Genomic DNA, 9,308 nt, shown 5'->3' on the forward strand with positions numbered 1-9,308 from the left:
GTTATTTTATAAATGGTTAACCTAGTAGAAAGATTTTAAGAGAAAGGATATACTTGAAAGTTATCAAAAATAATTTGAACAAGGTTCTCTTCATTTTCTTTCCAAACTAAGAAAAATAGTCATAAAAACAGCTTGAACTACCACTGAACATATATCATTTCTCCAGTAGAGCATGTGTAATGTGATCAGGGAATCTGGTTTGCTCATAAATATCTCACTGAACATCTCAGAGAAGTTGATTTCCCTCAAAACAGAGCCTGAGACAAAAGTTTACGTGACACTACCTTACTAGTATCCCTGCAATCTCAGAGAAGCAGGAGTGAGGGAGTAGAAGAGTGAGGAAGGGAAGATGTGAGAGCCAGTACGAGGATACCTTACCCCTGACAAACCAGCCAAGGCATTCCCACCTTCCCCAGAATCCCCATATATCTACACAAAGTACATTTCTCTCTCCATAGCAAGTGAATGACCATTTGCACTACTCATAACACTGCCTGCCTAGAGGGAGGATTTCATTTCACAACTGTCCCTCCATCCTTGCGTGGAGTTATAATGTGGTGGCAGTTTACTTCCCACTATTGCTAAGGTTCTGTGAGAATTCATGTGTAAACTGGGCCAAGTTATTTCTTATTTCATCATTTAGTCAGAGGGGGCCACTTACTCCCCTCCCTTCATGAGGCCTAAGTGTAAGTTAAGGGAGGGTTATTGGTGCAACAGATACAGGTGACCCGAAAGTTTGAGAGACATGTGCATATAATTCATTCATGCCTTTTGAATGTGGTCAGGCTGGATGCAAATGTTTCATTTCTATCATAAGTCTAATGATACATCCACCCAAACTTATCACTCACTGTGTCTGATAATATCCTGCTTAGTAGATCTAGTTGCATAGTCACCTGGTGTTCCATGATCAGAAACACAGTTTCTATTAGAATTTGGTAAAAAATCCAAAGTCAGTTTTCATATGAAATCATTCTTGCCATCAGCAGTTCCTGGACCTCCTAAGTTGTATTGGCTTTGTTCAGTTCCAAGCCTGTTTCTTCAACCTTTCTGCCAAACAATGAGTACCTGAATTCCCCAGTAAATACCCTTTATTTAGATTAAGCAGAGCCTGTTTTTGTTTCTTATAGCCAAAGAACCCTAATTCATAGAAATGGTATACTGCTCAGACAGGTTAATGGTAGTTCTGCCATTAATGCAAACTGAATTATGCATTTTTGCATAGCGTATGTTATCTTCATGACATTATTGATCTACTGGAGCAAAAACATAAGAAACTGTTGAGTTTTCCATCGTGCCCAAGATACAAAAAAAGTCTCTCAGCTCCATAGTTAAGCAAAGTAAAATACCACCACACTATTTATATCCAGTTGGATCCTAATCTTCCTTCTTTGGTTATTTCACAACCAATTCGTGTTAACTGTTCAATGTTACACATTTAACTAGTGCAAGGGTGAAATCACATATCTTACTCCAGAAATTATGCCAACTTCATATAAAAGAAAAATCAACGTTTGGAATGCTTTTCTAAGAATTATATTTTTGTATCTACTTAGAAGGTTAGTTTAGGACATTAAAGCTGAAAAAATATCAGTACCATTTTCAGGCTCATTTTCCTCAAAAACAACTTCCTAGAAACTGGTTGTAGAGAGAGCCAGATGGCTAGAGGACAGGCCAATAGTAGGAAGACTTTTGACTGCCTTATTTTTTGAACATTTAAAAATTTTCATTATGTAAACAGATACTTGTTCAATAAATAAAAATTTTAAAAACCACCAAAAAAAAAAAACCTAAAAAGTTATACTTGTATGAATTTATGTATCTTTATACAACAGAATAATAAACATCCATTAAACATATTCTTAGGAAACACTAAATGATAATGTTCAGGTATGCACACTGGGTAGCAACACTACAAAGAAAAATAAGTGATTAAAAGTTATTAGGGCGATTCACTTCAGCTGGGAGGAAGACGGTTATGTTATAAGAGTATTTCTGGCTGGGAACAGTGGCTCATGTCTGTAATCCCAGCACTTTGGGATGCCAAGGCAGGTGGATCATCTGAGGTCAGGAGTTTGAGACCAGCCTGACCAACAAGACAAAATCCCATCTCTACCAAAAATACAAAAAAATTAGGCAGGCATGGTGGCACATGCCTTTAATGCCAATTACTTGGGAGACTGAGACAGGAGAATCACTTGAACCTGGGAGGTGGAGGTTGTGGTGAGCCGAGATTGTGCCACTGCACTTGAGCCTGGGCTCAAAAAACAAAACAAAGATGTCTGGGTGTGGTGGCTTACCCACACATCCTAGCACTTTGGGAGGCTGAAGCGGGAGGATTGCCTGAGCTCAGGAGTTCAAGATCAGCCTGGTCAACATGGTGAAATTGCATCTCTATTAAAAAAAAAAAAAAAAAAAAGAAATGAGTATTTCTGGGGTGGCTGAGTGAGGTGATAGTTATAGATGTTTACCTTATAATAATTACTTATATAGTTTTTTTGCATTTGTGCTATATTTGACAATATAAAATTTTATAATAAAGGAATTTTTTTCTTGAGACTGAGTCCCGCTCTGTTGCCCAGGGTGGAGTACAGTGGCATGATCTCAGCTCACTGCAACCTCCTCCTCTTGGGTTCAAGCGATTCTTGAGCCTCAGCCTCCTGAGTAGCTGGGATTACAGGCAGCCGCCACCACGCCTGGATAATTTTTGTATTTTTAGTAGAGGCAGGTTTTCACCACGTTGAGCAAGATAGTCTCAAACTCCTGACCTCAGATGATCTGCCTGCTTTGGCTTCTCAAAGTGCTGGGATTACAGGCGTAAGCCACTGTGCCTGGCCAAATATATTATTTTTTAAGAATTGTTGGACCCTTTTCACAAGATGGCGCCGAAAGCGAAGAAGGAAGCTCCTGCCCCTCCTAAAGCCAAAGCCAAAGCGAAGCCTTTAAAGGCCAAGAAGGCAGTGTTGAAGGGTGTCCACGGCCACAAAAAAAAGAAGATCCGCACGTCACCCACCTTCCCGCGGCCCAAGACCCTGCGACTCCAGAGGCAGCCCAAATATCCCCGGAAGAGCGCCCCCAGGAGAAACAAACTGGACCACTATGCTATCATCAAGTTTCCGCTGACCACTGAGTCTGCCATGAAGAAGATAGAAGACAACAACACACTTGTGTTCATTGTGGATGTTAAAGCCTACAAGCACCAGATCAAACAGGCTGTGAAGAAGCTCTATGACATTGATGTGGCCAAGGTCAACACCCTGATTCGGCCTGATGGAGAGAAGAAGGCATATGTTCGACTGGCTCCTGATTTCAATGCTTTGGATGTTGCCAACAAAATTGGTATCATCTAAACTGAGTCCAGCTAGCTAATTCTAAATATATGTATATCTTTTCACCAAAAAGAAAAAAAAATAAATAATTGTTTAGTAAGATGGGAAAATGCTCACAATATAAAATTCAATAAAATCAAGGATACAAAGCTCTCTATGCAGTATTAGGTGTATGCGTGTTGTATATTTGTAGAAATAGACATTAAAATAAATATATCAAATATTAATTATACCTTTTAGTTTTTATATTATTTTACATAGCTGCCATAGTTTCTTTTTTTATTTTTTTATTTTATAGCTGCCATAGTTTCTTCAATGTATGACATAATAATGTGTAAGATGAAAATTTCATTATAAAGGATGAAGTGACAAACCTAGCTGATAGAGTAAATATTAACCCTTAATCAGTTTCAGTTCCTATAAACATAGGCATTTAATGTACTATCACCGTAAAATTTTAGAGCTGGAAAAATCATAAGAGATCGTCTTCACACTTGCCTCTGTTTTACAGATGCAGAAACCAAACAGAAGAGCAGTTAGCTGACTTGGCCACGGCCCAGGGTTAGTGGCAGACCTGGGATGGGGCCCAGTTTAGCACAGTGTTTTGCCCTCCCTCCCAAACCGATAGTGCCTTATATGGAGGTAGAACACAAGGCCCTGCTCTTTAGGGAAAGTTTCACTAACTTTTCAAAACATAAGTATTTGATCATTATAATTAAAGACTATCACCAATGAAGTATAAAATTTGTAAATGTAACCGTCTAATAAAGCTTCCATTAAAATTAATATTGGGGCAAGTTTATTTTTGAATTTTTTAAAGAAAGAAGCAACAAACCCTTGAGCCTCTAGAAGAGCTGCCTGTATTCATTCATTTAACATACTAAGGCAGCTTGTGACTGCTATAAAGCATGTCATTGCTGCCTTCAGTCCCAAAAAAGTGGTCTACTGTGTGAGGCAACTGCTCTAAATCATGCTTGTTTGGACAGGCTGTTTCTTAGTTCCACCTCATCTGCACTTTAGCCCCACTTCTCTGCAATGTAGACCCAAGCGATTTGCACAACCAACCACATGATCCCAAAGGTACTTTCCCAGGGAGAAGGAAAAAAAACACACAAAAGTTAAATTACCTCTCTTAAGTTCTAGTCGCCACTTAATCTGTCGTTTGACTACCTTTCTTTTTTTTTTCTTTAGTTTTTTAAACACTTCAAGTCATAACTCCTTAATATTTAATATTGAGATTTTTTCTCATTTTACTCCCCCAAAGATAATCTCTTCTCCCAGCTTTCATTCAGCATCTATTATATTAGACACCATCTTCAGTGTCAGGAATACAGAAATAAGCAAAACATATCCTCTTCCCCCAAGAAGCGAATTTTTTTTTTCTTGAGACAGAGTCTCGCTCTGTCGCCCAAGCTGGAGTGCAGTGATGCAATCACAGCTCACTGCAACCTCCACCTCCTGGGTTCAAGCGATTCTCCTGCCTCAGCCTCCAAGTAGCTGGGACAACGGCACATGGCACCACGCCTGGCTAATTTTCGTATTTTTAATAGAGACGGGGTTTCACTATGTTGGCCAGGCTGCTCTCAAACTCCTGACCTCAGGTGATCCACCCACCTCGCCCTCCCAAAGTGCTGGGATTACAGGGGTGAGCCGCCATGCTGGGCCTTGCAAATAGCTTTTGCAGTTGCATGTGCAAAAACAACATTAAGAACTACTACAAATTCCTCATACATAATTTCAAAGACTAGAGTATGAAAAGTACTCCTAATTATTATCTTTCCATGAAGTGGCCATTAATTCCAGGAAGAGAGGACAATGGAAAACATTGTAATTGATTAACCAATATCCATGTTTCCCCTTATAAACAAAATCCCATTTTATTTGGGGGAGCAGTGGGTGTGGCTCCATAACACTTTGTTGGATAATTACTCTCCCAGACTCCTTTGCTTTTGAGGAGACTAGTGCAGCACACAATCCTGCCAATGAGATTTCATGACAATCTGCATAGGAGGCTTCTGGGAGTTTTTAAATCTTTACAAAAGGGACAAGAATAAGGAAAAAGTGTCCTTTTCCATTTCTTTCTGGTTTGAAAGTAGATGAGATATTTAGAACTATGGCAGCTATGGAACAATGAGGTGAAAAGAATCAAGACAAAAGGCAGCATGCTAAGGACACAGAGAAGAACCTGGACCCTTGCTTATGTTTCAGAGGAGCTCGACTAGGGATTGTCTCCCTCTAAATTTCTCAGGGTAAGCACCAAGTGCCCCTAAGCGTTGGCTACTTCTAATTTCCTGTTCTGTTAGTTGCTGCTGAAAGCATTCCCAATACAAATACATATCTGTCTTGTTCTCTGCTTTAGTACTGAGAATAATGCTCGATGTGTAGTAAGTGGTCTAAGAATGTTTGCTGAAAGAATAGAGTGACTGGAAATTTGATCAGATTCTAAGCATTATACCAAAATTAAAGTTGTTGTATTTGTTTTACATTGAATTTTTAGTTTGAGTATAATTTCTCCGAAACAATAGAATGTACAAACTTTGCCTTACACTGCTTGTTTCATACTCACAAAATCTCAGATTTGTTTATCCTTCAACATGTTATCTGAGAGAAGACAGACACCTCTCCAGTCTCAGAAAAGCCTATCTTAATTGGTCTAGGCTAATAAAGGTAGTCTCATACCCTTTGCACTGTGCATGACTTTTGCCTAGGTATGAGAGGCAACTGTGGCCAATGGAGCTAATTCTGTGGGGACTTCAATGATTCTAGGTCAGCTGGGCGTGGTGGCTCAAGCCTGTGATCCCAGCACTTTGGGAGGCCGAGGCGGATGGATCACGAGGTCAGGGTTCTAGACCAGCCTGGCCAACATGGTGAAATCCCGTCTCTAATAAAAATACAAAAATTAGCTAGAAGCTGTGGCAGATGCCTGTAATCTCAGCTGCTTGGAAGGCTGAGTCAGTAGAATCACTTGAACCTGGGAGGTGGAGGTTGCAGTAAACCAAGATCTCACCACTGTACTCCAGCCTGGGCAACAGAGCAAGACTGTCTCAAAAAAAAAAAAAAAAAAAAAGAAAAGAAAGAAAAAAATTAGAGCATAGAGTGAGGGAAAGAACTTGAGTCCTTAATGACGACTGAGTCAATCCAGGGGCAGAACTACCTACCTCCAGACCTCTTGCCATATAATAAAATAGGTATCCTTAGTGTTTCATCACTTTTAATTTTTTTAATCTTCATCTGCTTGCTAGGGGATTTTTTTTAATTACTTGCAGCCAAGAACATCATAAACAGTATGTGGACTTAAACTCTCTTTAAATTTAATTCTCATGATAAATCTATCAATTAAATACTACAATTATTACAAGTAAGTAGTAACAAACCCAATGTGCATTTTTCATCATCTTCAGATTTAGAGAGTTATTTTCTCAGTAAGAAGCATAAGAAAAATTACATAGTAAAAATATTTTTCAATTTTGATTCTGAGGGATGAATTCAAAATCATAGAATAATAAGCTCTATTTCAGAAAAAAATTCCTAATATATTAGATTTAAGGGTCTATAATCCAAAATATCTAGGTAAAATACAAACTCTGCCAAAATTAAAAAATGCCCAGGCAATGATTTTAAATTCTCAAAGCTACTTTTTAAGAATTCACCTGAGGCCAGGAGCAGTGGCTCACACCTGTAATCCCAACATTTTAGGAGGCCGAAATGGGCGGATCACCTGAGGTCAGGAGATCAAGACCACCTTGACCAATATGGTGAAAACCAGTCTCTACTAAAAATACAAAAATTAGCCAGGTGTGGTGGCACATGTCTGCAATCTCAGCTACTAGGGAGGCTGAAGCCGGAAAATTGCTTGAACCCAGGAGGTGGAGGATGCAGTGAGCCGAGATCAAGCCATTACACGCCAGCCTGGGCACCAGAGCAAAGCTCTGTCTTAAAAAAATAAATAAAAAATCACTTGAAATTAATTATAAATTAATATCTACTTTGCGTAGAAAACAGTATTTTAAAATCCTTACATACATCTTTCTCGTTTAATTCTCATGGTAAATGTATAAATTAAATACTACAATTATTTCAGCACTGGTGCTTACTAGTCAAGTGAATTACCTAAGTTTTTTAGCACAGCTTTCTCAACTTCCACTTAGATAAATAGCAGTACCTACTCTACAGCATTGTTGTAAAGATAAATAATTCTTGTGAAGCACTCAACACACCGCCAGGCAGAGTAAGCATCTTCTCATCATTTTCAGAAGAAAGTGAAGCACCAAGAGATTAAGAAAAGTTGAATTGGCCAGGCGTGTTGGCTCATGCCTGTAATCCCAGTGCTTTGGGAGGCCAAGGCAGACGGATCATCTGAGGTCAGGAGTTCAAGACCACCCTGACCAATATGGTGAAACTTTGTCTCTACTAAAAATATAAAAAAATTAGTTGGACCTCATGGTATGAGCCTGTAGTTCCAGCTTCTCGTGAGGCTGAGACAGGAGAATCACTTGAACCCAGGAGGCGGAGGTTGCAGTGAGCTGAGATCCCACCACTGCACTCCAGCCTGGGTGATACAGGAAGCCTCCATCAAAAAAAAGAAAAGAAAAGAAAAGAAAAGCTGAATTTTCCCAGGCAAAGTAATACACATAAGTATGTCATCTGTTTCCACTGTCTGAGCTTTTGACCTCTAGGCTGTAGGCTGTAATATGCACAGCTTTTGAATTTTACAGTTTTTTTTTAAATGGAGTCTCACTCTGTCACCCAAGCTGGAGGGCAGTGGCATGATCTCGGCTCACTGCAGCGCCTGCCTCCCAGGTTCAAGCGATTCTCCTGCCTTAGCCTCCCAAGTAGCAGGTTACTTGGGTACAGGTACCCACCATCGTGCCTGGCTAATTTTTAGTAGAGACAGGTTTCACCATGTTGGTCACGCTGGTCTCAAACTCATGACCTCATGATCCACCCGCGTTGGCTTCCCAAAGTGCTGAGATTACAGGTGTGAGCCACCGCACCTGGCTACAGCTAATTTTTTAAAAATATTTTTGGTAGAGAGCAGAGACAGGGTTTCACCATGTTGGTCAGGCTGGTCTCTAACTCCTGACTTCATGTTCTGCCCGCCTCAGCCTCCCAAAGTGCTGGAATTACAGGCGTGAGCCACTGTGCCCAGCCCTATCTTAATCACAAATCACCTTCTACCACAAAGAAAGGTTTTAAGAATTAAACAACAATGTGTGCTATCTACAAAGTAAGTGTGCAATACATTATGCTTATTATACTGTTATATTATAAAAACATAGCCCAGCCCTATCTTACTTACCTTTCTAAAAAGTTTTTTTTTTTTTTTTTTTTTTTTGAGACAGAGTTTTGCTCTGTCACCCAGGCTAGAGTGCAATGGTGACATCTTAGCTCACTGCAGCCTCCACCAGGTTCAAGTGATTCTCCTCCCTCAGCTTCCCGAGTAGCTGGGATTACAGGTACCTGCCACCACATCAGATTAATTTTTGTAGTTTTAGTAGAGATGGAGTTTCACCATGTTGGCCAGGTTGGTCTTGAACTCCTGATCTCAGGTGATCCACCGGCCTCAACCTCCCAAAATGCTGTGATTACAGGCCTGAGCCAACCTGCCTGGCCCTTAAAAAGTATGGATAAACTTACAGAAGTTCTTAAAAATGTTGAAAATTGTAAGCAACATAGCAGTCTTGAGTTGACATGTATAAAGCATGGTATTTACTTTTTTTGTTGATTTATTTATTCATATTCTCATTTTCTCCCTTGGTGCTAGAAGGCAAAGAGCTAGTCAGGCATGAAAATGATTAAAAACCGTGGTGAGCTATAAAGAGAAAAATCTAAACAAAAAATGAACCTAAGGAAAAGAATAACAAATTGAGCTTTATGAAATGAAAGGAAGGAAGAAAAGGGAAAGGAAGGGAAGCCTAGTTCATAATGTGTTACACATAAGTAAGGTATTGAAGAATCACAGGTTAACTATCTAAATGT

The 9,308-nt window shown here is 39.6% G+C and overlaps 1 pseudogene across 1 annotated transcript; it reads left to right on the top strand.

Moving 5' to 3' along the window:
- The first annotated feature begins 2,875 nt into the window (after positions 1–2,875).
- Positions 2,876–3,369, top strand: LOC116565655 (annotated as a pseudogene). The gene has a single exon (XR_004275556.1). The product of XR_004275556.1 is annotated as a 60S ribosomal protein L23a pseudogene (transcript).
- The last annotated feature ends 5,939 nt before the right edge of the window (positions 3,370–9,308 follow it).

This window comes from Sapajus apella, unplaced genomic scaffold (assembly GCF_009761245.1).
Source record: "Sapajus apella isolate SASKATOON/1434 unplaced genomic scaffold, GSC_monkey_1.0 scaffold41, whole genome shotgun sequence".
NCBI classification, from domain to species: domain Eukaryota; kingdom Metazoa; phylum Chordata; class Mammalia; order Primates; family Cebidae; genus Sapajus; species Sapajus apella.